Source organism: Oryx dammah, unplaced genomic scaffold, assembly GCF_014754425.2.
Source record: "Oryx dammah isolate SB20612 unplaced genomic scaffold, SCBI_Odam_1.1 HiC_scaffold_4, whole genome shotgun sequence".
In the NCBI taxonomy this organism is placed as follows: Eukaryota; Metazoa; Chordata; class Mammalia; order Artiodactyla; family Bovidae; genus Oryx; species Oryx dammah.
The window spans coordinates 17,667,048-17,691,537 of record NW_024070188.1 but is presented as its reverse complement, the minus strand read 5'-3'; the positions used below and the strand labels follow the sequence as shown (position 1 = coordinate 17,691,537).

At 38.3% G+C, this 24,490-nt stretch overlaps 1 long non-coding RNA gene across 1 annotated transcript; it reads right to left on the bottom strand.

Annotated features, from left to right (window-relative positions):
- Positions 1-492: 492 nt before the first annotated feature.
- Positions 493-6,095, bottom strand: LOC120862879. Its single transcript, XR_005720870.1, has 3 exons — positions 6,001-6,095; positions 4,905-4,908; positions 493-503 (listed from the first exon to the last, which is right to left on the bottom strand). It is a non-coding gene; the product is annotated as an uncharacterized LOC120862879 (long non-coding RNA).
- Positions 6,096-24,490: the final 18,395 nt, after the last annotated feature.

The window sequence follows — 24,490 nt, the reverse complement described above, 5'->3', positions numbered from 1 at the left end:
TATTGTACATCCTTATCTAATATTCAGAATAACCGTTTAGTGCCAAATCGAAAGGAGGCTCTGAACTGAAAATACACCAATAAGTAAGCTTTTGTTGTATAAACTGTAAACAAGTGCTGAATACATCTCTGCTTATCAGGTTGAAAAATAAAGGTTGCTAAAATGAGCAGAATTTCAATGTCCTCTCTCTACATGATTCAAGGAGACATAAATTATATAAATATAAAATCTTTGGTCACATTACAGCAACATATTATTTTGAAAGTGTTATAAGCAATTTATTAGCTTTTCAAAACATGCCTTATACTTTGAGGTTATATTTTAAACAAAACCCCAATTACAATTCGCTAATATGGTCTTACTATTCAACATATTTTTGACATTGCATAATATCTTATGCTAGTAATAAAAAGATATCAGTTCAATAAAATAGATTTATAAGTTAGTCATTTCCTATTGTTTAAAATTACCTTACTGATAACCTATCTCCTTCCTAAATGCATCTGTGATGGCTTACATACCATAAAACTGGAAGCAACACAATAAAATATTAAAAATTACAACTTGCAGGAATGGCTGGCTTAGGAAAGCTATAAGAATTGAGTTAAAAACTAAATTCTGGAACTCTTATTTTGAAGAATGAAAAAAGTAAACATTGTTATCAGTAACAAACAGGAAGAACTCCTGTTACAGAAGAAAACTCTGCATATGTTCATTGAATTTACAAAAATAAAAAAGAAACAAGAACAAATGTGTATACATATATATATATATACATATATATACATTACTTTACTAAACACATTAGAAAGTGTTGGGAAAAGAGGCAATTCTATGAAGTCTGAAATAAGCAGATAGGAAGAGAGTCTAGATATGAAATCTCTAAATTCCTTATAATTCAAGAATAATTAAAAGTTAATGTTTCATTTCATCTAGTCTGAGAGCAGATTAAAGGTAGAAATATCCTCACTGGGAACTTACCAAGAACCCAAGGTTCAAGTACTCTGTGTACTGTTTTAAAGAAAATGTTTCAGATGCCAAGCATTTGTAAAATCTCAGTTCAGTACAGTTCAGTAACTCAGCCATGTCCAACTCTTGATGACATCATAGATTGCAACAAGCCAGGCTTCCCTGTCCATCACCAACTCCAGAGCTTGTTAAAACTTATGCCCATTGAGTCGGTGAAGCCATCCAACCATTTCATTGTCACTCATTCCTTTCTCCTCCTGCCTTCAATTTTTCCCAGCATCAGGGTCTTTTCAAATGAGTTAGCTCTTCGCATCAGGTGGCCAAAGTATTGGAGTTTCAGTTTCAGCATCATCCTTCCAATGAATATTCAGGACCAATTTCCCTTAGAACCGACTGGTGGGATCTCCTTGAGTCCAAAGGACCCTGAAGAGTCTTCTGCAACACCACAGTTCAAAAGAATCAATTCTTTAGTGTTCAGCCTTCTTTATGGTCCAACTATCACATTGATACATGACTACTGGAAAAATCATAGCTTTGACTAGATGGACCTTTGTTGACAAAGTAATGTCTCTGCTTTTTAATATGCTGTCTATATTGGTCATAGCTTTTCTTCCAAGGAGCAAGTGTCTTTTAATTTCAAGGCTGTGTTCACAAACTTCAGTGATTTTGGAGCCCAAGAAAATAAAGTCTGTCACTGTTTCCATTGTTTCCCCATCTGTTTGCCATGAAGTGATGTGACTGGATACTATGATCTTAGTTTTTTGAATGTTGAGCTTTAAGCCAACTTTTTCACTCTCCTCTTTCACTTTCATCAAGAGGCTCTTTAGTTATTCTTCACTTTCTGCCATAAGGGTAGTGTCATCTGCATATCTGAGGTTATTGATATTTCTCCCAGCAATCTTGATTGTGTTTGTGCTTCATCCAGCCTGTAATTTTGCATGATATACTCTGCATATAAGTTAAATAAGCAGGATGACAATATACAGACTTGATGTATTCCTTTCCCAATTTGGAATGAGTCTGTTTTTCCATGTCCATTTCTAACTGTTGCTTCTTGACCTGCATACTGATTTCTCAGGAGGCAGGTCAGGTGGTCTGGTATTCCCATCTCAAGAAGAATGTTGCATAGTTTGTTGTGATCCACAAAGGCTTTGGCATAATCAATGAAGTACAAGTTTTTCTGGAACTGTCTTGCTTTTTCTATGATCCAATGGATGTTGGCAATTTGATCTCTGATTCCTCTGCCTTTTCAAAATCCAGCTTGAACATCTGGCATTTCATTGTTCACATATTGTTGGAGCTTAGCTTGGAGAATTTTGAACATTACTTTATTAGCATGTGAAGGTGAAGGTGAAGTCGCTCAGTCGTGTCCGACTCTTTGCAACCCAGTGGACTGTAGCCTACCAGGCTCCTCCATCCAGGGGATTCTCCAGGCAAGAATACTGGAGTGAGTTCCTTCTCCAGGGGATCTTCCCAAACCAGGGATCGAACCTAGGTCTCCCACATTGGAGGCAGACGCTTTAACCTCTGAGCCACCAGGGAAGCATGTGAGATGAGTGCAATTGTGCAGTAGTTTGAGCATTCTTTGGCATTTCCTTTTTTGGGGATTGGAATGAAAACTGACCTTTTCCAGTCCTGTGGCCACTGCTCAATATTCCAAATTTGCTGGCATATTGAGTGCAGCACTTTCACAGCATCACCTTTTAGGATTTGAACTAGCTCAACTAGAATTCTATCACCTCTGCTAGCTTTGTTCGTAGTGATGCTTCCTAAGGCCCACTGGACTTCACATTCCAGGATGTCTGGCTCTAGGTGAGTGATCACACCATCGTGGTTATCTGCATCATAAAGATTTTTCATGTATAGTTCTTCTGTGTATTCTTGCCACATTTTAATATCTTATGCTTCTGTTAGGTCCATACCATTTTTGTCTTTGCATGAAAAGACATCTTGGCATGAAATATTCCCTTGGTAGTTCTAATATCTTGAAGAGTTCTCTAATCTTTCCCATTCTATTGTTTTCCTCTATTCCTTTACATTGACCATTGAGGAAGGCTTTTTTATATCTCTCCTTGCTATTCTTTGGAACTCTGCATTCAGATGGATATATCTTTCTTTTTCTTTTTTGCTTTCAGCTTCTTGTCTTTTCTCAGCTATTTGTAAGTCCTCCTTAGACAACCATTTTGCTTTTTTGCATTTGTTTTTCTTGGGATTAGTCTTGATCACTGCCTCCTGTACAATGTTATGAACCTCCATCCATAGTTCCTCAGGCACTCTGTCAGACCTATCCCTTGAATCTATTTATCACTTCTACTGTATAATCCTAAGGGATTTGATTTAGGTCATACCTGAATGGTCTAGTTGTTTTCCCTACTTTCTTCAATTTAAGTCTGAATTTTGCAATGAGAAGACAAATTTTGATTTTATAAAGTCAACTGTCCGCTTAAGTTTTGTCTAGGTTTATAGCTACATTAAAGTCAGTTGCAGGAATTGCTTTAGACGGGGTCTATATTTTGTCCACTGCAAAATAATTAGAGCTGTTCATATTGTCAGTTAAAATATCAAAGTTCTATCATTTTTACTAAAAGAAGTCATTAAATATTATCTCTACCATTGAGAAATGAAAATATGGGTTCTGTTATATCTGGACCCTCATCTTCCCCTGACGCAAAGAAGAAATGTCCATTCCCCAAGCCAAGACCAATCTTTTCACATGTGCCTGTGTATTTCATTCTCTCCTCTTTTCTATAAGACTATACTATTATCATTTTTTCCTTTCTATTCCTAAGTAACCTTTCATTTTTATTGTTTTAGTTTTTCTACTGGTTTTGAACTAGAATATTCAACTAGTTCTAGTTTCTCTCTTAATTTTTTTTTTTTAATTTTCTCTTTGCCCACACCTCCCTTCAGTTACAGATTCCTCTCACTCTTTTATTTTTGTAGGCAGGTTTGAGATTGATGTTGGGAAAATAACTAAGGAGTACATTCATCTAAAGACTTCTGCTTTTATTTATGAGTTCAGGAAAGAATGGGTCAGAATTTTGAAAATAGTTGATAAATTTGAAACAAGCATCATGAAGACAACAAAATGGGCTTACTAGCAATACATACTCAGGTTTTTGAGATATTAAAGTGGCCATAGCTTTTATCCACTCTCTCATTCTAATTATTATATATGTTGAGAACTTGATGTCTTTGATAAAGAATAAGACAAGTGAAAAGAATCCACTTTTATTACACTGTAATTTTGATGATGAAAACTAATTCTCAAACTTGGGATCTCAATAAGTACCTCATATCTATTTTAACTTATACTTACATATTTGAACTTATTTAAATATCAACCAAGTGGTTATTACTGATAAGCTTTTGAATTTCTAAAATTTTTATGACTGGCTTGAATAAATATTCCTTCACAGTTTTAGTTCCACAAGATTTTAAATGAAAATTTTAACTTTGCATAATTAGGTCATTTTAAAATGTGTGACTTTGTGTTCAAAATGCAAGAATATGAAGATTGTGCTTTCTGGATTGAGATGTAGTCACACTCAAAACAAGAAGAAGGGGATGAGGAGGAGAAAACAGCAGATGTAGATTGAGGATCCAATGCAAAAGAAAGTTAAACAGTAGACTTCCCTAGTGGCGCAGGTTGTAAAGTAATTAGCCTCCAATTAAAATAAATAAATAAATAATAAATATCAACTATACTCCAGTAAAATTAAAATATATATATTAAAAAAAATCCACCTGCCAATGCAGGGGACATGGGGTTGATCCCTGGTCCAGGAAGATCTCACATGCCTCAGGGTAACTGAAACTGTGCACCACAAATATTGAGCCTAGGCTCTAGAGTCTGGGAGGCACAGTGACTGAAGCCCATGCACCCTCGAGCCCATGCTCTGCAACGAGAAGAGCCGCCTTCATGAGAGGGCCACACACCTCAACTAGAGAGCAGCCCCTGCTCACCAAGGCTAGAGAAAGCCTGCACACAGAAACAAAGGACCAGAGTAACCACAAATAAATAATGGGTTTTTTTTTTTTTTTAAGATTTTTTTAAAAATTTAAAAAAGAAAGATACAGGGTTATTGGTAGGATCTACATAAGCTCCAGTCCCTGTTTCCAGTTTTTCTTGACATAAATCCCAACCTGAGGAAACTATAAAATTCTTCTTTAAAACCTCCTTTTTAGTTAAGCTTATTAAACTTTTTCTTTCCAAATTATTTGCAAAGATAAGATTTTCAAAACAGTTGCTTCTATGAGCTATTTCTACTTGCTTACCTCATATCATTCAAAGGACTACAGTCTCCCTTTCACCTCTAGTGCTTAAGCCATATCAAAAGGAGCATCTTCTATTATAGTCCATCAAAAATGATGCCACATTCTAGTTTCCTTCATAAGTGGACCATTCTTTCACATGCTTTTATTTAACTTGGAGTTTCTCCTCACACTATTCTTTCTTCTTTTCCCGAAACCTGCAAATGTATCCCTTTCTGAGGCTCTGAGGAGGAACACTCTAGTTGTCTACTGCAGGGGTCCAGCCCTGGTGGATCCAGGGTGATTCGAAGGGGAGACGGAGTAGATGAGGAAAATACTTATTTATTAATAGAAAATTAGATTAGGAGCAATAGTGTAGTAGGAAAATTAAGTGGAGAAAAGAGGCTGAATAACTTGGTTTACACGGAAAGCCAATAAAGTTCCAGACAAGGAGCTTGCACCGTCTACGTTAGGCCACCGGCATCTGTTTGAATATCAGAGAGTGCCCCACCTTGGGCTCTCTCTCTTATGGATCTTAGAAGCTGGGACAAGTAAGTAGACATGGCGAGCCTCCATGCCCCAGATGGGAATTCAGCCTGAAATTAGAGTAAAGAGGAGACACGGGGGAAACCAGTCCTTCCAATGACTGCCCCCCTTCTATTGTCCTTCAAGGCCTTTTATACTTTTGATTATACATAGAGATCAATGGGTAATACAAAGTTATGCAGCGTTAGCAGCCCAGACTCTTATCAAAACCAGGCTTTTCTCTCTCCATACAAGTATTAGGTGATTTACATCTTCCGGCCAAAAGGGCCAATTAACATTTTACAGCCTTTTTTCTTATAAGGGTTTGTCAACCAGAAGACTTACTTGTGTTGTTCTTCCCTAAGTCTGGTGCCACTCTCAGAAAGCACTAAATAAAGTTACATTCTTACATAGCAAAGATACAGCAATTTATAACAAGTAAAAGGAGTACAGTGATTATAACAAAAGAAAAGTAATTAGCTCAAAAGTCTAGTGTTGTTAACATCAAAACTATTATATATCCTTTTCCATATCCCATTTACATTGATTAACACCCTCCCAGGTGCCTAAAAGATAAAGAATATGGAGGCCTGGCAGCAATCATGAGTCAACAGTGAAATCCTGTCACCAATATGATTTTTGGCTCTTTAGAAAAGGCTCTGTATCTTTAAGATGTTTTTAAGCTTTGAGCCTCTCACAGTTGGGGGGCTGTAAGAAATTCACAAGCTGTAAGAGGTCGGTGGGGGAACCTGTTAAGCAAGCTAGAGAGTTATCAGAGGGGTTTAACTGAAACATCCCTTTCAAATGCAGAAGACTGAAGCCCTGATTTGACTTTTTCCAGAGAATATCAGAAGAGGGGAAAAGCAGGCAGATTCTTATTTTTGGGGGTGGATGCTCAGGAAATACCAGGGGGAAAACCTGAGGTCTGATTAGCCTTGCCATCAGAGCTCTGCCGCATGACCTTGTCATGGGTGGGATTTCTCACGCTCCTGAAACCCAACTACACACACATAAGTGCTCAGGCCCTGCTGTCTTGACACGGTTAATGCCTGTTCACTCTAAAATTCTCCATTTTATTATCACTTCCATATTAAGACCTTCTCTGACTCTATCCACATAAATTAAATTTCCTTGTTTTACTCTCATAGCATGCTATACTTTTTCATAGAAATAATCACAATTTGTAATCATTTAATGTCTGTCCAAACCCCTACTCATTCAAAAAGCTATAGACCCCTTTAAAAAGCTATGGACTCCTTCCTCGAGGAAGGATGTTATATTTAATTTATTTAACCCTATATGTTCTATGCTTTTCCTCTATTTCATACTTAAAACATGGCAATCTTTATCCTGTCCTCCACTGTCTCCTGGATAAATGGCAACACTTCCTGTCTAATTTAAATGCAGATTTATTAGCCAAGATATTGTCAGTACTTATCTATTCTTTTGTTATAAGGGGAATATTTGAGGGTGTTAATTCTTTCAAATATGTAATTCCCAGATCACAAATGGAAAATAGTTTTCTTCTTGTATGTCAATGTTTATCTACTAGTATTGCCTGCCTATAATGCAGTCTTGAGATGAACTCAAGCTGAGGTTAGGTTCAACAGGAAAGAGTACTGAGATAGATAAACTCTCCCTGCTATGAACAAAGAAAAAATCAGTGGGGTGTACTTCTTAATTTTCATATTTGACAGCTTTGGCCTAGTAAAATTATATTACCATGGTGCTAACTACATATCTAGTTGATTAGCTGTCTTAACTGAATTATTATTGAGATTGAGTTTCAAGATCTTAGTATTTTACTAGTTTGAAAGAAACACAGGCATGAATTTCAATTTCCAGATTAGTCTAAATGCTTCAACAGCCTGAATCCATTCAAAAGGCCTCTTTGAGTAACTCAATGGGTGGATACTAGTTTGAATATCCTATTACTAAATCAAGGTTCAGGAGAACATAATGGCCTCTGGAACTCTGGCTCTGAAGTTCCTTAACCTCACAAGTTTCATTTGACTATCTGGAAAATGAACATTATAAAACCTTACATGAGTAACTATTAAATGAAACTACATAATATTTTTAAAGTTACACTTAATTACACTTTTGTGGAAGCAAATTTTTAATACGGATTTAATCTTGATGTGATGAAGTAAGTGGCAAAACATCAAAAACTGATAGCTTAGACACAATTTCTAAAAATAAATAACCACTTTGATTTGAAGCAGTAATATATGTTAGCAAAGAGAAGACTGAGCCTTAGATTTGATTCCAGGAAAGATCTTAATAGTCTCATTTGGAATTAATATCACTTAACTCTTAGAATTGGAGAAGGCAATGGCAACCCATTCCAGTACCCTTGCCTGGAAAATCTCATGGACGGACGAGCCTGGTAGGCTGCAGTCTCCGGGATTGCTGTGGGTTGGACACGACTGAGCAGCTTCGCTTTCACTTTTCACTTTTCACTTTCATGCATTGGAGAAGGAAATGGCAACCCACTCCAGTGTTCTTGCCTGGAGAATCCCAGGGATGGGGGAGCCTGGCAGGCTCCCATCTATGGAGTCGCACAGAGTCGGACACGACTGAAGCAACTCAGCAGCAGCAGTAGCAGCAACTCTTAGAAAGTAGAACTCAGTAATTCAGGTTTCATTATGTAAACATTTCTGGCAATCCATTTACTTTATGGACATAAACAGCTGGCAAAGCAATAGAAGAACAGGATTATCTGAATATTAATTCTTGCCTTAATGGCTTGAAGACAGAAGTAAATGTTTCAATCTGTTGTGCACTACTTGAAATTAGGATTTTTCTTCTTGAAAAAAATACAATAACTTTAAGGTAAAATATGTTGGAGCTCATTATTATGACTTGTGATACAAATGAACAACATCAAGAAAGTAAGCAAACATAGGTATCAGTCAGCCCTACTCCCACGTTATAGCCTTGACATTATTGTTAAATAATACCTATGCTGCTGCTGCTATCACTTCAGTCGTGTCCGACCCTGTGCGACCCCAGAGACACAGCCCACCAGGCTCCCCCATCCCTGGGATTCTCCAGGCAAGAACACTGGAGTGGGTTGCCATTTCCTCCTCCAATGCATGAAAGTGAAAAGTGTAAGTGACGTCACTCACTCGAGGCCGACTCTTAGTGACCCCATGGACTGCAGCTTGCCAGGCTCCTCCGTCCATGGGATTTTCCAGGCAAGAGTACCGGAGTAGGGTGCCATTGTCTTCTCCGAATAATACCTATACCCTTCCGTAATCTTGGTTCAAGCACCTGTTTCTATCTGTTCCTAGGTTCCTTTAGTACTATAATCCCAATAACTTCTTAAATTCGCATCTATAATTTAAGAGGGGACCTATAATAAACTGATTATACAAATTTTCACTCTGTTCTCCATTTTACACATTATCCAGACTAGCTTCCATGCTTCTTCACTAAAATCCCTTGCATAGAATTAAAAACTATTCCAGGCTAAGTCTTAACTCTAATTAAATCCAGCTCACTATCTATTTCAGGCTTCCCAGGTCACACTAGTGGTAAAGAAGCCACTTGCCAACCCTGGAGCTGTAAGAGATGCAGGTTCGATCCCTGGATTGGGAAGATCCCCCGGAGGAGGGCATGGCCACCCACTCCAGTATTCTTGCCTGGAGAATCCCATGGTCAGAGAAGCCTGGCGGGTTACAGTCCATAGGGTCACACAGAGTTGGCCAAGACTGAAGTGACTTAGCATCCATGCACATCCACTTCATATATGTGTGCCCTATGCAGTTGCTGCTGCTGCTAAGTCGCTTCAGTCATGTCCGACTCTGTGCGACCCCATAGACGGCAGCCCACCAGGCTCCCCTGTCCCTGGGATTCTCCAAGCAAGAACACTGGAGTGGGTTGCCATTTCCTTCTCCAATGCATGAAAGGGAAAAGTGAAAAGGAAGTCGCTCAGTCGTATCTGACTTGTAGCGACCCCATGGACTGCAGCCCACCAGTCTCCTCTGTCCATGGGATTCTCGAGGCAAGAGTACTGGAGTGGGGTGCCATTGGCCTTCTCGCCCTATGCAGTTAGGCTGCCCATGAATTTATAACCACAAACATGATGTGGACCCTGGTGCAGGAGTAAATCTACTGCCATTTCCTATCTGCTCAAAGTTCCAACACCTCTTCTTTCATCCTCACCTCAGACCATGACTTTCTTCCAATTTTACTGAAACACACAAATAACAAGAGTCCTTTTTTCTATTCAAACACTTAAATTCAAGAACTGTATCTGTCTGCTTACATTCACCATTCTTATTAGATGAACCATTTATGCCCCTATTTAAAATCATTCGCTCTATTGTCCACTAGATTGTGTTCATTTTACCAAAGGAATGACAGTACATCACTCTGGCAACTTTCTCCTATTTTCCCCACAAAATAATGATTTTTTCAACTACATTTTTCTTATCCACAAACTTTACTTTTATCATCTTAAAAAAGTAAAATAAGCAAACAGCATTGCTTGACCCATAACCCCATCTAGCTACAACACTTTTCTCCAAGCATTTTTATAGCAAACCTTCTTGAAATATATATCACTATTTGCTGCCTCCTCCCACTCTCTCTCAAACTTATCCCAACTAAGCTTTTATCTTACCACTCTTTGAGGCTTTCACCTCACCACTACCAGCACCACTCTTGACAATGTGCCCAAAGAATTCCATATTGCTAAATCGAATGATCAATTACCAGTCCTCTTATTACTTGATAGATCAGCAAAGTGTGATATAACCAGTGTCAATGACCACCTTTCAGTATTCTTTGCTAGACCCTCTTCATCTACCTAATATCTCAGTGCTGGAGTATATATGAACTCAAGCTTCTATACTCACTCCCTACATGGGCTCAGCTAGTGCTGTATTTTAAATTTTCATCTATAAATTATTTCCAAATGTATAGCTCTATTAAATAACTTTACCTTGAACCCTAGGCCTGTGGTCCCAATTATGTACTTGACTTATCCACCTTCACATCTAATAGGCACCCCACATTTTAACTGTCTGATACCAAACTCCCAGTGTTCTCCCCAAAACATGATTCTCCTAATAACCTTCTACAGCTCAAGTAGTAGCAACTTCAACTGTCCAGTTGATCAGGACAAAAACCCAGGATCATATTTGACCCATTTTTTAATTTCACAGCCCAATCAACACATTAGCTAATCCTATCAACACATTAGCTAATCCTACTAATCTACCTTCAAAACATCACCTTAATCTCTGTATTTATCTTGAGTCCATTTCTGCATGATCAAGGAATAATCATCTCTGATCAAAACTAGTGCAAAAGCAGTCAATATGGTCTGTCTCTCTTCTACTACTATCTCCCTTGCTCACTTGGTTCCAGTCACACTAGCTTCCTAGATGACAATGAAACAGGAGAGGGCAGACTTCACACTAGCTTCCTAGATGACAATGAAACAGGAGAGGGCAGACTTCTGTTCAGTGCCTTTGCCCTTGCTATTTCCTCTGCCCAGCCTGTTCTTCCCTGAGATATCTCATGCCTCATTTCCATCTACTCCTTCAGATATTTCTTCAAATATCCCTTCTTGGTAAGGCCTTTCCTATCTAATATTATATCCCATCATCCCACTATGTATCCTTAGTAAACATTTTATATGTGTATATATGATATATATTTGATATATGAGTAAATTCAATACGGTATGTCAGAGACAAGCATTATTTTTCAAAGCCAGATACATTAATTAATCAAAGCATCAATCACTGATATGGTCAATCACATTCCTTTGGCATCTTTTACTGTTCTTCTTGACCTGACAACTTAATTACATAAACAAAAGTTTCTACTTTGTAAATAATATTGAATATATTAATATATGATTAATAAAGATACTACATTAGGTTTAGAAGAAAAACATAATAGGTCTGAGATAATGAGCTTAATAGAATTTAGATTTTATAATTAAGGTTTCAATCAGACTCTAATTCACATTTTTCATCTTTAAAAGAATGTAAGCTTTAATAAAAAAACAATATATTATTTTCTTCTACAACTTCTTATGCTGCTGCTATTGCTAAGTCGCTTCAGTTGTGTCCGACTCTGTGCAACCCCATAGACGGCAGCCAACCAGGCTTGCCCCGTGCCTGGGATTCTCCAGGCAAGAACACTGGAGTGGGTTGCCATTTCCTTCTCCAATGCATGAAAGTGAAAGTGAAGTCGCTCAGTCGTGTCCGACTCTTAGTGACCCCATGGACCGCAGCCCACCAGGCTCCTCCATCCATGGGGTTTTCCAAGCAAAAGACTACTGGAGTGGGGTGCCATTGCCTATAGTAGGGCATTATTCCTGTTGTTGTTTTGTCTCATCTGACTCTTTTGTGACCCCCATGGCCTGTAGCCTACCAGACTCCTCTGTCTGTGGTATTTCCCAGGCAAGAACACTGGAGTGGGTTGCTATTTCCTTCCCCAAGGGAGCTTCCCAACCTAGGGATCAAACCCACATCTTCAGCTTTGCAGATAGATTCTTTAGCACTGAGCCACCAGGGAAGTCTCCATAGTAGTGCATTATTTTGATCAAATTAAATAAAATCGACACCAAATCAAAAGTTTTGGTAGTAGCAAACACTACTTTCCAAAATGTCATTGATGATTTATGAAAGCAAATAACATCATCAAATATAAGAAAAAAAATGCAAGAGTTGACCTGAATGAAGTTTTTAAGGCTACATCTGCCAGCCACATCAGTGATCTAAAATAGTCCTCTCAAATTTTATTATTCATTAGAATCACATGAACGGCTGGCTAAAATGTAGATGACTATAAACCTCATCCCCAGGGTTTTGACTCAGTAAATCTGGCATGATGCCTGATAACTTATCAGTTCTCCAGAGGATATTAGCTCAGAAACCACACTTTGAAAATCACTGGCTTAAACTACCTTACAAACTTACTAAAAGATAAACTCTTTCCAGAAAACAAGCAAACAAAAAAAATTCCCACTTTGTCCATGCTAAGACTAAGGAGATGGTATTCAACTTTTTGTTCACTGGTTGGTGTTAGAGTGTCCTTTTGCCTTGTATGGTATTTAGACCACTCTTAACAATGACACCACTAAAACAAAGGAGTTTTGGGCAACACAGCTTCAGGACGTGTATCCAATGATACTGCCGTGTCCTAGGTTATACAGCTACCAGCATGTGTGTGTGTGCTCCATGTGCAGTCTTATGAGTCTCTAATGAACAGAACTTTTAGAGTGTCATGAAGAATTACATCAAAATCAAAGCAATAGCACTTCAGAGAGTCTGATTATGCTTGATTTGCTAACTAGATGTGCAGCTGAATCTTATAAAATCCGATTGCCAACATAGAGAAAAAGCCCTTAATTTCTCCCTCATAGCCTCTACTTTCCACTGACATTTTGCTCTTAAAATATGTCTTCCAACTTAATCTAGATGATTTTTACAACCACCATCATTTCTCTTCACACCCTTTTCAAGATTACAGGGGCTATGAACAGAAATAGAAATATAAGACTATGCTGTGTACTACTGACTGGAAAGTAGTTAGTGTGTGTGATTCACTATAAGGTAGAGCTTGATTGAGAAAAATGAGACTCTGGCACATACAAGGTTTATCTCTTTCTTTTATTTACAGTTCTTGGTAAGCAGGCAACTGAGAAGACAGCTCCTAAAATGAGCACAGTACATCATAGATAGCTATCATGACTGAGCCTGCTCCAAAGGTAACATTTGTTTCCACTATTGCTCTTAATCCTAGTTTAAGCCACTTCTTTCACTGTACTCCCATTCACTGCAGTCTGTTAGAAGATAATACAATATCATTTTATTTTTCTAAACTCGAATTTTAAAGGTAATAAACTAAGGTATCTGTATTCAAAACAGTGATAGCATTCTCATCTATAAATTTTATATAGTAACATATACAAGTACTAGGATTTTCAAAATATGTAGTGCTTTTTCATCAAAAATGATGATAGAAGAGGAACATTAAAGTGACTGCTATACAATCCCCTGAGATATAATGGCACACAGTTATGAAGATGAGCACCTTTGTCTGGGCTCACAAAATGTTAATACATATCTTCTGTGGTAGTTTAATTTCTAAATTTAATTCTGAATCTATTTTTTAAGTTAATGTCTTGGTTGTTGTTATAAAGTTAATGCCTGAAGTACAATCAGGGGGGGAAAACTCAAAACCAGAATTTGCATAGAAATAAAGGACTGAATGTGATCTACATGGTATTCTGACTGCACAGAATTACTGAGCGTATGATGAGCTAGAAGAACACTATAGTTTTACAAAACTCAGATGCTACCATGACTTTTACTCACAAAAGAAAGGGTATCCTACATGAGAAAATTAAAAGTATTGATTTAATAACCATGCCAAGTTAATCATGAGTTTGGCACACTTTATCTTTCTCTATGGTGTGACATTAAAATTAAAATCCAAGGACGTAAATGGAGTATCTTAATGTGTGGAAGTTAATGAAAATTCAAGATACTGAAATTGAGAATAAAATTTTCTTTGATGTATATGACAAAAAAACCCTTGATCGTCAGCTCCTATCTAGTGAGCTTCTCCATTCCTTGGGAATAAGTGAAAAAAATAAATCCATGAACCTAGTGAAAAATACCAACAATAAAATCTCAGATGGTTTAAAACAAACAAAAGCAGACTAAGATTTCAGTCATTATGGACTATATCATAAGAAGGAAATACAATACCATAAAATGTAAAACAATAACTTTTTCATGAAAAGAAAAAACAAAGTTTACCTTCCAGTGATTTCCCATCAATAACAGAGAGTAAAATCTCTGCCATGATTCTAAACAAAGTTGTTATATCCAACATGGCTGCTTATGTCCAAAGCAGTGGAAAGCAAGTCAGTAAAGGACTACTGGGGACTCATTTATCCCTTTGTATGTATGTGTTTTTTGATATTCCACTTCATTTTTTAAATGATTGAAGATGCTTTCACAGTTACAGTGTAACAAGATAAAAAGTGGATGGGGAAATAAGGGCATGGAAAAATAAAGATTGGAAGATAATAGGAAGTAGGAAAAGATATAGAGACATACAAGATGATATAGATAATGGTAATCCATAATAGTGATAGATACAGATATAGATATTGATAGAAGAAAATGACAATGCACTCCAGTTTTCTTACCTGGAAAATCCCATGGATAGAGGAGCCTGTGGGGCTACTACAGTTCATGAGGTTACAGTCAGACATGACTGATCATGCACAAACTACTACGTTACAGTATAAACATCATAAACTCCTACAGTTACCAAAAGCGGGTAACAAATTTGCCTGTAGGCTTAAATTTTTTGAAAAAAATTACATTTTATAAAATTATCAATATTATGCAACCAGTAATGTTTAAAAGTAAATGAATGTATTTCAACCATAGTAATTTCTCATTGTTTCTGATATTCTTCAGATTTCTCTATGGTCCTCCCCTGAAAGTTCCCAAATTCTACCTTGGCAACTGGAAGACAACAGTGGAATTTTAAGTCCTTCCAAGTACATCATGCGAAATGTCGGGCTGGATGAAGCACAAGCTGGCATCAAGACTGCTGGGAGAAATATCAAGAATCTCAGATATGCAGATGGCACTGCCCTTATGGCAGAAAGTGAAGAAGAACTAAAGAGCCTTTTAATGAAAGTGAAAGAGGAAAGTGAAAAAGTTGGCTTAAAACTCAACATCAGAAAACTAAGATCATGGCATTCTGGTCCCATCACTTCATGGGAAATAGATGGGGAAACAATGGAAACAGTGATAAGACTATTTTCTTGGGCTCCAAAATCACTACAGATGGTGACTGCAGCCATGAAATTAAAAGACTCCTGCTCCTTGGAAGAAAGACTATGACCAACCTAGATAGAATATTAAAAAGCAGAGACATTACTTTGCCAACAAAGGTCCATCTGGTCAAGCTATGGTTTTTCCAGTAGTCATGTATGGATGTGAGAGTTGGATTATAAAGAAAGCTGAGCACCAAAGAATTGATGCTTTTGAACTGTAGTGCTGGAGAAGATTCTTAGAAGTCCCTTGGACTGCAAGGAGATCCAACCAGTCCATCCTAAAGGAAATCAGTCCTGAATATTCATTGGAAAGAGTGATGCTGAAGCTGAAACTCCAATACTTTGGCCACCTGAGGCAAAGAACTGACTTATTGGAAAAGACCCTGATACTGGAAAGACTGAAGACAGGAGGAGAAGGGGAGACTAGAGGATGAGATGTTGGATGGTATCAGCGACTCAATGGACATGAATTTGAGCGAGCCCCAGGAGTTGGTGATGGACAGGGAAGCCTGGCATGCTGCAGTCCATGGGGTCACAAAGAGTCAGACACGACTGAGCGACTGAACTGACTGATTTCCAAGGTAAAATACTGCTTACAGGGCTTCCCTGGTGGTTTAGTGGTAAAGAATACAGGAGATATGGGTTCAATCCCCAATCCAGGAAGATTCTCATGTGCTATGGAGCAGCTAAGCCTGTTTGCCACAACTATTGAGCCTGTGCTTTAGAGCCCAGGCATCAAAACTGCTGAGCCCATGTGCCCTAAAGCCTGTGCTCCCAACAAGAGAAGCCACTGCAATGAGCAGCCTGCACACCACAACTACAGAGTGGCTCTCACATGCCACAACTAGAGAAAAGTCTGCACAGCAATTAAGACCCTACACAGTCAGGTGTAGGGTCTTAATTATATTTTTGATCTATGGAGGATCTTAATATATTGTTTTCTATACCTTTCTCATATCATCACTATTCATTCATGTACATTTCAAGTTAGCATTACTATCCAGAGGGAATCACAAATTATATTTAATATATTTTTTCACAGGAAAGGAAAAAAACTGTCCATTTTGTATTAATAGTAAAAACAAAGAGAGTCAGATTAAAGATTGACTGCTAATGGGGTCAGGAGCCAGGGACTAAGCTGAGTAACACTGCTGCTTTTCCAGCTTTTATCTAAAGTACATGCTGGGAGGCTTTATCCACCCATTTAATCTCTTAAACTTTTAAATCTAATTTCTTCTTTTAAATCCTCTTTTCTTCTTTTGTTTTGTCTCCTAACCCTTGAAGTACTCTTAGATAAGCTCTTAGATTCAGTTGAAATAATCCCTATTGATTCTGGTATTTCTCATAAAGTTTGAGAGCATGAAAACAAACTTAGATCACAAGCTGAAATAAATGTCACTGATCTAATAAAAACAATAAATGCATTTAATATTTAAGCCAACAATAGATGTTTTCAGCAGAAAGTATACATTTGCTAACAGCAAACCTCCATAACGTTTACTAAATGTGTAGCTAATCCTTATATACCCCTACATGGCAGGTGCCACCATCCCCATTTTATAGGTAAGGGAATTGACGAGAGATTGATTAAACAGTTTGTCCAAAGTAACATAACTAGTGAGGAATGTAGCTGTGATTCTAATTCTAGCAGTCTGCTGCAGTCCCTGCTGGAAGCTCTAAAGTGCATCTTCTAAGAGGAAACTCTTAAAAGTCTGACCACCCTTTTCCATAAGCAACTTCCTAACCTTTACTGTCTGCTTGCTCACACACAGCTGCTCGTACTCCTTATTAGCAGTTTAATGTTACCAAATAAAGCATTTAACATTTACACAAAGGAGAACATTTTTGTTAGATATTACACAGGACTGGGTTCTGATAAATAGATTTTTATAGGTGGAAATGGGAGAAGGGCACTGCTAATGGAAACAACAGAAACATCACTTTGCTAACAAAGGTCCATAAGTCAAAGCTACAGTTTCTTCAGTAGTCATGTACAGATGTGAGAGTTGGACCAGAAAGAAGGCTGAGCACCGAAGAAATGATGCTTTCAAACTGTGGCGCTGGAGAAGACTCTTGAGAGTCTCTTGGACAGCAAGGAGATCAAACCAATCAATTCTAAAGGAAATTAACCCTTATGGAGAAGGAAATGGCAACCCACTCTAGTATTCTTGCCTGGAGAATCCCAGGGACGGAGGAGCCTGGTGGGCTGCCATCTATGGGGTCACACATAGTTGGACACGACTGAAGTGACTTAGCAGCAGCAGCAGCAGCATTCATCGGAAGGACTGATGCTGAAGCTTTAATACTTTGGCCACCTGATGCGAAAAGCCAACTAATTGGAAAAGACCTTGATGCTGGGAAAGATTGAGGGCAGGAGGAGGAGATGACAGAGGATGAGATGGTTGGATGGCATCATTGATTCAATGGACATGAGTCTGAGAAAACTCCAGGTGATGGTGAAGGAGAAGGAGGTCTGGAGCACTATAGTCCATAGAGTCACAAAGAGTTGGGCATGACTGAGTGACTAAACAACAACAACAGAAGAAACATCAAGAGCAGGAAAAAGTAGCAGAAAGATAGAAGCAGACTCTGGAGTGGCCGCTGCTGAGCATGGCTCCAGTGTGCAGTGCTAGGAGAGGTACGACCAGACGACGGGAGCCCTGAATTTCAAGAAAGAACACAAGCGGAAGTCATAAAAGACCATGGAATCAGAGAGTGATATAAGACATGTGAGTTATTGCAGAGTGATAAAAACTATTAGGGAAGGCTGAAGGCCAGAGGTGGAAAGACCAATTAGGAAGCTATTACAGTTATCCAAATTATTGGAAAAGAGAGTATGGGTCAGGTCAGGGACAAGGTTAAGAGAAAGGAAGAAATGAATGCAAGAGAAGCTGTAGAAATAGAACTGACTTTTCTTGGTAGTTTCTTAGACTTGGTTTCTGAAACAGAGAAAAGAAAATTTAAAATTAATTCTAAAATGCCAAGACTAGTTGGTTGAAAAACATATGGAGCCATTAACCCAGCAAAAGACATAAAAGAAAATGCTTATCAGTAATAAAGTTTGATTGTGGACATGACTAATACGAGATGGTAGGACAAAATCTGTGTAAAGTCCCTTATCAAATATTTATTGAGTATTGAACTCTACAGAGATTGAAGGGGTAGGTGTATACTTTAGAGTTGTCAGTACAGATGATAGTTGAAACTGGCAATAAATGACACAGCAGAAAAAAAAAAGGAAAAGAAAACAACATAGAAAAGGAAACCTATGAAGGGATTCTCAAATATATACATTTAGAAGTAAAAGGAGTTAGTAAAGAAATGCCAAAGGGTTAGGACAATCATACAGACACAAAAGAATAAATTTTCATAAAGATTTATAAAATTGAGTTTCTGTAACAAGGTCCTTAATTTCCAGAATACCCATAGGGGTTCTGTTTCCACAGTAGCCTGACTATGTTCTACTATGGATATTACAAAAACTATGTGAAATCATGGCTCTAACCACATAAATAGTGATTTTAAAAAATGAAGTCGATAAAGCTATCTTGTGAACTATTTAGAAAGAAGATAATGAGGTAGAAAAATATGTGAAATGAGAAGAAACTACTTAATTTTATAACTAGGTAGCTTTTTAAAAGAGAGATTCCAGAAGTGTGTAAAAGTTATGTTGCCAGGCAGTGAACAGGCAGTGAGAAAATGTAAATATGGAATGTACGCTTATGGAAGTGAAAGCAAAGAGTAGGTTTACTGAGAAATAGTACATAGTAAAATACAACATTATAAACATTTGTTATACTGTTATTTACTTTAATTGCTTTTGGTAGCCAGCATGTGAACCCTGTTCTGTGTTTGTGGGATATCCCACATTGTACACATTTTGGTGGGGACTTGAAAAGCAGGAAAAATGAGACATATTCCCTTAACCCCCACCCTAGCAGCTAGGGTGAGAACACAGGACTGGGGTTTGTCCTTGCACACACTTTTGCCCACAATTGATTATGGAATGTGCCACACAGGCAAGTAGAGAGAACAATTTCTCTGAGGAACACCTGCAACATCCTGTTTCTAGAAGCCACAGAACCAAGTGCCAGCAACAGCAGCTAGTGTATAGCAGTGGTGATAATCACACTTTTCAGGCCACTTCTAAAACAATTTGGGTGGAGTCCTGGTTGTGCTGTTCATTTTGGTTCCTTTCTGACTTTTGACCCTGCTTTTGTAGCCTTCCAGTTTGGAGAACTACTTGATATGCATTAAATATATAACTTAGCTGTGTCAATCAGATAGAATTTATTTCTGTTTCTTACAGCTAAGCATACTGTATGACATAAGATGTCATATGTCATAAGAGTATGACAAAAGATCAAGGAATTTTGCCTCTAGGAATTTTAGCCCTCTTTCTTGAGAATATTTGAAAAGCTTCAATATGGTATATAGGCTGGATAAGAATGCAAGTGAAAAAAAAAAGGGATTAATTTTATGGAGTAATGAAAATCCACAAGGACTTAAGAAGTTTGAGAACAAAGAGTAGGTTCATAAAAACAAAAGAGATAAGAGGAAATTTAACAGTTTAGTGTAGCAGGAGTCGGAAGTTATGATTCCATGCTTTCCATGCAACTACAAGGAGACCTTGCCACTAGCTGCACACACTTAAGGAGCGGTTGCCACGCGAACAGAAGAGAGAGAGTCCATATCTGCATGTTAGTGCACTGCCTCCCATTTAAACCTTGAAACAGCATTTCCTCTGCATCAGGATTCTAGTACAGCTTGTGGTTCTCCCTGACTGACTCAATACCGCCTGATTTAACTTATATTCCTTTTAAATGTTTATATCCAAGTAACACTTACATATAGTAAAAACAAAAGAAATGAAAAGCATACAGTGAAAAACAGATCTCTGCTTCAATCTTCTACAGCTTTAGGCTTGTTCCCCAGAGGGAAATATCTCTACTTCTAGTTTTCATTCCTCTCAAGTAAATTAAAAAGAAAAGACCCTGAAAATCCCCCACTATGTACACTGAATGCAAAAGTAGGAAGTCAAGAAACACCTGGAATAACAGGCAAATTTGGCCTTGCAATGCGGAATGAAGCAGGGCAAAGACTAATAGAGTTTTGCCCAAAAAATGCACTGGTCATAGCAAACACTCTCTTCCAACAACACAAGAGAAGACTCTACACATGGACATCACCAGATGGTCAGCACCGAAATCAGACTGATTATATTCTTTGCAGCCAAAGATGGAGAAGCTCTATACAGTCAACAAAAACCAGACCAGGAGCTGACTGTGGCTCAGATCATGAACTCCTTATTGCCAAATTCAGACTTAAATTGAAGAAAGTAGGGAAAACCACTAGACTATTCACGTATGTGGAGAAGGCAATGGCACCCCACTCCAGTACACTTGCCTGGAAAATCCCATGGATGGAGGAGCCTGGTGGGCTGCCGTCTAAGGGGTCGCACAGAGTCGGACACGACTGAGGCGACTTAGCAGCAGCAGCAGCAGCATTCAGGTATGACCTAAATCAAATCCCTTATGATTATACAGTGGAAGTGAGAAATAGATTTAAGGGACTAGATCTGATAGATATAGAGTTCCTGATGCATTATGGAATGAGGTTCATGACATTGTACAGGAGACAGGGATCAAGACCATGTCCATGGAAAAGAAATGCAAAAAAGCAAAATGGCTGTCTGGGAAGGCCTTACAAACAGCTGTGAAAAGAGAGGCAAAAAGCAAAGGAGAAAAGGAAAGATATAAGTATCTGAATGCAGAGTTCCAAAGAATAGCAAGGAGAGATAAGAAAGCCTTCTTCAGCGATCAGTGCAAAGAAATAGAGGAAAAGAACAGAATGGGAAAGACTAGATATCTCTTCAAGAAAATTAGAGATACCAAGGGAACATTTCATGCAAAGATGGGCTTGATAAAGGACAGAAATGGTCTGGACCTAACGGAAGCAGAAGATATTAAGAAGAGGTGGCAAGAATACACAGAAGAACTGTACAAAAAAGATCTTCAAGACTAAGATAATCACGATGGTGTGATCACTCACCTATAGCCAGACATCCTGGAATGTGAAGTCAAGTGGGCCTTAGAAAGCATTACTACCAACAAAGCTAGTAGAGGTGATGGAATTCCAGTTGAGCTCTTTCAAATCCTGAAAGATGATGCTGTGAAAGTGCTGCACTCAATACGCCAGCAAATTTGGAAAACTCAGCAGTGGCCACAGGACTGGAAAAGGTCAGTTTTCATTCCAATCCCAAAGAAAGGCAATGCCAAAGAATCCTCAAACTACCGCACAGTTGCATTCATCTCACACACTAGTAAAGTAATGCTCAAAATTCTCCATGCCAGACTTCAGCAATATGTGAACGGTGAACTTGATGTTCAAACTGGTTTTAGAAAAGGCAAATTAACCAGAGATCAAATGACCAATATCCACTGAATCATGGAAAAAGCAAGAGAGTTCCAGAAAAACATCTATTTTTGCTTTATTGACTATGCCAAAGCTTTTGACTGTGTGGGTCACAATAGACTGTGGAAAATTCTGAAAGAGATGGGAATACCAGACCACCTGACCTGCCTCGAGAAATCTGTATGCAGGTCAGGAAGCAACAGTTAGAACTGGACATGGAACAGACTAGTTCCAAATAGGAAAAGGAGTACATCAGGCTGTATATTGTCACCCTGCTTATTTAACTTATATGCAGAGTACATCATGAGAAACACTGGGCTGGAAGAAGCACAAGCTGGAATCAAGATTGCTGGGAGAAATATCAATAACCTCAGAAATGCAGATGACACCACCCTTATGGCAGAAAGTGAAGAGGAACTAAAAAGCCTCTTGATGAAAGCGAAAGAGGAGAGTTAAAAAGTTGGCTTAAAGCTCAACATTCAGAAAAATAAGATCATGGCATCTGGTCCCATCACTTCATGGGAAATAGATGGGGAAACAGTGGAAACAGTGTCAGACTGTATTTTGGGGGGCTCCAAAATCACTGCAGATGGTGATTGCAGCCATGAAATTAAAAGACGCTTACTCCTTGGAAGAAAAGTTATGACCAACCTAGATAGCATATTCAAAAGCAGAAACATTACTCTGCCAACAAAGGTCTGTCTAGTCAAGGCTATGGTTTTTCCAGTGGTCATGTATGGATGTGAGAGTTGGACTGTGAAGAAAGCTGAGTGCCAAAGAATTGATGCTTTTGAACTGTGGTGTTGGAGAAGACTCTTGAGAGTCCCTTGGACTGCAAGGAGATCCAACCAGTCCATTCTGAAGGAGATCAGCCCTGGGTGTTCTTTGGAAGGAATGATGCTAAAGTTGAAACTCCAGTACTTTGGCCACCTCATACGAAGAGTTGACTCACTGGAAAAGATTCTGATTCTGGGAGGGATTAGGGGCAGGAGGAGAAGGGGATGACAGAGGATGAGATGGCTGGATGGCATCACTGACTCGATAGACGTGAATCTGAGTGAACTCCAGGAGTTGGTGATGGGCAGGGAGGCCTGGTGTGCTGTGATTCATGGGTTCTCCAAGAGTCAGACACGACTGAGCGACTGAACTGATCTACACTGTATACAAAAGGCACCATTAATGTTAATATTCTGGGAGTGGAAATCTTGAAAAATACATATAAATAGAATTGCCCTGCAGTTACATGATAGTGCAAACTTTAAACTTTGTTTCTTCTAAAACAAGATTCCTGTTTCTGGTGATATGGGTGTATTTGCTTATCCGTTCTGTTTCGAAGTCTAATTATTTGACCCAGAACTTAGTCTTTGAGCTTAGAGACTGTAGGAAGTAGAAATGGCTGTCTACGTACAGTCTTTAAGAAATCAAAGCAATGCAAAAATCAAACTGTACAGTTATTTATATTTTATTTGCCTAAATATCTACATGCTTTTAATCACAAATGACTGATCAATTTTTTAAAACTGAATACTTTACATCTGTGTCTCTTTTAGTACAGACTTTTGGACTCTGTGGGAGAGGGAGAGGGTGGGATGATTTGGGAGGATGGCATTGAAACATGTATACTATCATGTAAGAAATGAATCGCCAGTCTAGGTTCGATACAGGATACAGGATGCTTGGGGCTGGTGCACTGGGATAACCCAGAGAGATGATATGGGGAGGGTGGTGGGAGGGGGGTTCAGGGTTGGGAACTCATGTACACCTGTGGCGGATTCATGTCAATGTACGGCAAAACCAATACAGTATTGTAAAGTAAAAAAATGAATAAATAAAATTAAAATTAAAAATAAATAAATAAATAAAACTGAATACTTAAAAAGTACTTATCTTCCCCCAAATAAAAACATAAAAAAAAATAAATTTGGTTTCAATTTATACAAATAACTCATGTAAATAATTATTTAGAATTTTAAAATTGCAAACCCAACTGACTTCAACTACTTAATATAGGATATGTAGATATTTATTATCAGACTATTTTAAATTTTTAAAAATGCATCTTAGGGTTAGGGCTAAAAATGTTATCTATTTCATCCGTCTATCTAGTGGAGAAACTTTTCTGGAATATTTTTAATTCAAGGCATCTATATCTTGGAAATGGAGAAGGAAATGGCAACCCACTCCAGTGTTCTTGCCTGGAGAATCCCAGGGACATATGGCATCACTGACTCGATGGACATGAGTCTGAGTGAACTCCGGGAGTTGGTGATGGACAGGGAGGCCTGGCATGCTGCGATTCATGGGGTCACAAGGAGTCGGACACGACTGAGTGACTGAAATGAACTGAACTGAACTGAACTGAACTGAATTTCTCCCCATGATGTCATGAGTTCCTTGGAGGAAATAAATGGGTACTTACAGTGAATGCCAGTTAGGTATAGGAAAATTTGGGCTTTTCTGACTTAGCTTCAAAATAAAACAGGAAACAAATGATTATTG